At 35.8% G+C, this 6,000-nt stretch overlaps 1 non-coding gene across 1 annotated transcript; it reads right to left on the minus strand.

Moving 5' to 3' along the window:
- Positions 1–5,543: 5,543 nt before the first annotated feature.
- Positions 5,544–5,627, minus strand: LOC127865347 (small nucleolar RNA Z195/SNORD33/SNORD32 family). Its single transcript, XR_008042603.1, has one exon. It is a non-coding gene; the product is annotated as a small nucleolar RNA Z195/SNORD33/SNORD32 family (small nucleolar RNA).
- Between the last annotated feature and the right edge of the window lie 373 nt (positions 5,628–6,000).

Genomic DNA, 6,000 nt, shown 5'->3' on the forward strand with positions numbered 1-6,000 from the left:
AAGTGTAGATGTCATGTTCCGGAAATAATCGTTGATCTTGTGCTATATATAGACAGAGTTGCTGTCAAAATGCGTATGTCCTGAATTCTGTGTCCGCGTGAAGCATCCATGTTTTGAAGCCGTACAAAAAGATGGAGACAAAGCGAGACGTATATAGCCTGTTCTTGGTGGTAAAGCTTATGCGCAATCTTGCAATTGCTGCGGTCGCCATTGCAATTGTTTTCGGACCTCAGCGGTATTGATACCATCCATGGACAAAATTGCTCTCAACTACCTGAAGCTTCTCCAGCTGTAAGCCGTTCCTTGTGATGTCTTCACTGGCGTTATTCGTGCTGGTCACAATGATCGTCGACTTCTTCGTGCTGAAATCCATCCCGTATGCTCCTGCTCTTTCATATAGTCTGTTGTTTAGGTATTGGAGTTCACTGCTGGTACTACCCACACGTTCAATGTCATTCAAACTCAAGTTTGAAAGAAGTGTCTGCTACTGATGAGGATGTAGTTGTGGGTTAAGTTGAGGGTCTCCTGGATATCAAGCAAAAGGTCACACAAGACGGTATATAGCAGACATCCTTGACGGAAGCCCACCTCAAGAAGTCGACTATCTGTCAATTTAAGAGTATTGCGCATTTCCTTCCAGTTCGGGCATGATCTGTCCAGCCTTTTCAATGTTAATTCCTCTAAAGACCTGCTATAAGCCATCCAACCATACGCGGCCGAATGATTTCTTAAAGTCGATGAAGTTGTGGACGAGCTCACGTTGGTTTTAAAGGTGTATTTCAATGATGACTCTGCAGTTGAAGAGTTGTTCCAATGTGCTTTGTTTATCTGTAAATCCAGCCTGCTCTTCTCAAGCACTTTTACAGCCTTTCTTTTCAGTTGTTGGTTGAGGATGATGCGTAGCATGTTTGTGTGATGACACATATGAGGCCGCCCGTTTTTCTGGAGGGGATGACCAGAGACTGGGTACACTTATCGGACGACATTTTATTCTAACAGATCTTCTGGCAAAGGGCCATCATTGCTGAATCTTCGATTTTCATCCATGCTTAATCAGCTCAGAAGGAACGTTGTCCATTTCCGGAAATGTTCTTGCATTCAGGTCGCGCACTGACTCCTCTTCCTCCGTCTTTAATTTGGACGTATATTTGCCGTCCGCTTTTTGTCTATGATCGTTCTGAATACCATTGGTTTCTGGTTGAAGCGGATAATAAAAGAAACCAACGTATTATTTCATCCACTTCTTATGGAATTCGAAGCTCTTTGTCTTAAGATTCCCGCCAGAGTCGGCTAAAACACTCGCATTGGGCTGACTAATCTCCTTGAGGGTCTTAAGGAGTTGCTGTACACATTCTTACTGCTTCTAAGTATCTTCTATTTGTCAATGTTCATACATCGATCCTCAATCCATTTCCCATCGGCCCTTTTCATCTTTTTCCCACCACCCTGTTCGCTTTATGGTATATGTAAACTTCTCGAGTCAAATGGACATCTCTATGTGTGTAATCATTTCAAATGTTCATACCGTTGTGTATAGCTAACACTGTTTACTTTCTTTAGTTTTCAGTGGCTTGTGTCAAATTCCAGACGCAAATCAAACACAGCGATTTAAAAATACTGACGCAAACAATAAAGCTAACACAATGCGAATATGTAATTTTCTTAATTTTACAAATGCATGTATGTGATTTAGATAGTACAAAGTATTACGCCGTATTTAAATTCATTTGATTATAATTTTGTTTCTCTAGAAATACCCAACTTTTAAACGTATGCCGCTTATTGTTTGGGATGATCGTAATTTTTACCAACTTCTTGTAATTCGCATTTTGTGCAATAATATAATTCTAGCAATCTTAATTTTTAGTTAGATGCCTTATCTATAATTCGACTGATACATGGTATGATATTCTTCATTTCAGAATTGCTTTGTTACAACGGAAATCCATAAATTTAATGTTTACTGTAGTCAATAAAGCAACACCACCGCGTGAGCCCCACAAGTCCCACTGCCTCTAAGCCTCCACTGTGCTAATCCGGCACTTGGTATTGTTGAGGATAAGAATCACGATGCTTTGAACCGTTATTGTAACTATTTGGATTGCTACTGTTGTATAAAGAAAATGCATATCAAAACATCTTAACCCAAATGGAGCTTTGGTACAGGAATCAACTAAACAGTCAACATAAATCAAATCAGACGTGTTTAACGAAAAAACAATTACTATTTGTTATAAAGGACTAGTAAAACAGAACATTAAGGTAAAATGAAATTCCAGGAATATTATTAAGAGTGAAATGTTTGGTTACATCCGTTAGTCCTTTTTTAAGGCAAATTACCAAACACATGCAGATAAAAAACATAACAACATTTAGCTTACACAATATTTTAACTTGGGTCAAACCTTAGAACAGTCCATGCAAAACATATGTGACAGCTAGCCTAGCACACTTCTAATAAGAAATTCGAATGCAAATGCAGGACTTAAGTAAAAGCTAATGCGAATTACATGATACTTGATTTCGATACTTTCCCGTATTGTGTGAGATCAGAAATCCCTCTTAAAACTGAAACTCGGAGAAAAAAAACATATCCCTCGCGCATCTAGGCGAGAGAAAGTCAACAATAACAACAGTCTAGTTTAGAAAGTTAAGATATGCTTTGTGGTGTGCAAAAAGATAACAACGTTTTTGTACAAGATACCAGTTCATGAAATGTTTAAGTCACTCGTTTAAGCTGCTTCTTCACAGATTTTCAAGCAAATAGAATGGAGGAAAAAACTTGTTTGATATCTCATGGCGACGATAACTATCCAATGGACGCGATTAGAAATAGTTTGTTAGTATAATAAAAATACAAGTAATAACCGCATTAACTACTTTTTGGGAAAGTCCTTCCAAAAAGATTCTGTAATCGCGGAATTTATGCCATTTATTATGGCAATAGTAAACTATACCCGATGTTAAGCGTTCGTTTTTCATTGTCATGTTTAAAGGCTATATAAAGGTGACAATCCGTAATTATTTACCGATTTTTAAATATTTTTTTCATATTTTATTTTTAAAGGTTATCAAAAAACAATATATATATGATATTGGACATTACCATACAAAAATGAGCAATACAACTTGTTTTTTAGCTCAAAATACAGTGTCCTCCAAGTCAAATGTGTTTACTAACAATCAGTTTATTTACATCGCTGTTTACTTGGGAAGGTGAAAGTGAAAGTGACTCAGGTCACCAAAAATTTATCGTTGATTTTGAACGTTTTCCGGTATCACTCACAAAGTTGGTCTCTTCTAAATGGTTAAAATGTTTGTAGTGATCTAACAAGTTACTTTATGCTGGTAAAAAATTGTTTAAAATAGAATTAAAATATAATTTTCATTCGGCTATTTTTAGCATACGTCACCGCCTTAAGGCTACACATCACGTTAGTTGCAAAGTTGTAAACATTTCTTCCAATTATGAAACGGGTATATCTTCCATAATTCTTGACAACGTTGCACCTAAGCTGTGTTATAAGCTTTTTTTTCAAGTGTAACTGAAATCCGGTAAAAATAAGACTAGTTTATATGCATAATAATTGGATTTGCCACCTTTATAGGGCCTTTAAAATCTGCAAAAATTGCTAGTATTTATTGTTATTTAACGATTGTTTGTATCATTATAACAAAGCTTTTTATGGTCGGAAACATTCATCGCATTGCAACTAAAATTATGATTACTTGATTGTCGTCTTATTCGATTACTTGACATACATCTTAACTAAAAACAACTAATGAAATGATGCTGTATCTTAAGTTTTAATGTTATCCTTTCACGATGCATGTGTCGCGTTATAGTTAATAACTTAAGTTTAATATAAAAGAAAAAGGAGCATTTCATACTTATTGAAGTACTCTTTAAAAGGTATAATTTGATTAAGTGAAACAAAATTCTAATACTGTGCTTATTAAATGTGAATATTAGCGTTTAAAACACCCAAGCAGCAATATATACCCTATTTCTGGAACTTTGCAAGAGAAACGATTTATAAAACAACATTTTTATAGAAAATATGCATATTACTAATGTCTTGGAAACGCAAGTGGTGTTCACGCTGCTGAAAACGTTGGTTCGCATTTATGAAATACATTTAACAAGGTTTACGCTTAACAACGCTTGGTTCCTACGTAATACACGAATTTGATGTTTACAAATGTCGATGAACCTGTGGTACAGAACGGATCCGAACACAAGTAGGACTATAGTTTTTGTTGACAATTCAATTCTATACGAATGCATGTTTGTATTGTTCCGGTAAGATGTATTTTTGTAAACAATGTTTGAAAACTTTCATTTTTCTGAAAATATTTGTAGACTAAGGCTGTAAATAGACCAGCATTGGTGTGAGCACATTCATTTACTTTCCGTCATTGTGCTGACTTCAAAATCCTACATTAAGAAGTCGATTTGAATATGCCCTCTCTTTACCATTGGTCACGCAATGAAGACTGAAAAAACGACGGCCTCCGATATTCCCCGGAGGATATACATCAACAGCAGTTGACGCACAAAATTGCATAGGGCGAGCGTTGGTTGCATTAAATCTAGTGTGATATAAATAATGTATAGATGATAATTGTTTGTTTGTGGTGTAAACAAGCGTTATTTGTTTGACGGAGAGAGATGCTAGTTTGATGTGCGTATGGGCGGTTAAAATACGAATAATCTTCAATTTAATAATGATTTTAGCGTTCTGTAACAGAAACAAACACATGTTTCTATTTTGTGCTATCTAATATTTTGCACACTACAAACTGTTAGCTGTGAGTAAAATGGACACAGAGGTAATACTATCTTTCTATGTTTCGGACGTAAAATACCCTGGATAACAAACTGATATATAAAGTGAATAAAAGATTTGTTAATGTCGATTGGTTGCTAAATCTTTGCCTCCTATGCATGGACATGTTTATAAAAAGAGCTTGACATTTTAATACAGTTAGTGTAGATTCCATTATCTGTGTCCTAGATCTTTTCCTCAGGATTTCGGACTTCATGCACATAGCAGTACATACAGTAATCGATACATATGGTCGTACATTTGCGCAAACAACAAACCGGCGGTGAGCTCACTCGAATATTCGCATGCAGTTGTCTGCACTTAACACACAACGATACACGCGTAGCTACATACACACACAATAAAATAATAATGTTGTAAAGAACAAAACATATTCCATGAAAGGGGCGACTATCACCTAAGCTGAAAAAAAACACTAAAAGAAACATTTCAATACATGTTTTTAACATTTAAACAAAATTGACTAGATTTTGTGTTTGTTCTACATTTTTTTCCTGTGAATCTACTGGGGTTTCAACTCTTTTATTAACTCCCCCCAGAACATCTTCACAATTGCCTCATGTAGTTATGACACAATTTCTGTCTATACATCTCCGATATAACAATCAATGGTTATATATCCTGACCTTTAAAATGTTCCTTTTTTGTTCCAGTATAAATCATATTCCACGAACCACCGATCTGGAATAATTTATGATCTCAGATGGTAGTGCATGAAAGTTTGGTTTCAAAAGTTACAAAACCATCAATCACGGCGAGTTCATTATCACAGACCTTAACACAATGTCGAGCAAATAAATAAAAACATACTCTGCATGTTCCACACATGTAAGCAGTCATAACCAGAGCTTTGTCACAGACGTGACGTATACCCCCACATGCTGCATTGACACAGGATATTTTGCAGGCTGTCCTCACAAAACCAGAGAATTGGATTTATGGCAATTTTTAAGAATTAGTATGCCATTATCATTTATGGCCATTTTGACATTTGAACTCTTGAATTCTTTACTATGACACGCTGTCCAATGAATGTGAACACAATTTAAATAATGTACAGAGTCATTTTAAAGTCTCACAATGAATGACATAGTAATGGCCCGGACAAGCTCATGTATGGCCATTTTTACTTTTAAACTCCAAGTGTGAC

The sequence above is a fragment of the Dreissena polymorpha genome, chromosome 1, assembly GCF_020536995.1.
Source record: "Dreissena polymorpha isolate Duluth1 chromosome 1, UMN_Dpol_1.0, whole genome shotgun sequence".
Taxonomy (NCBI): Eukaryota; Metazoa; Mollusca; class Bivalvia; order Myida; family Dreissenidae; genus Dreissena; species Dreissena polymorpha.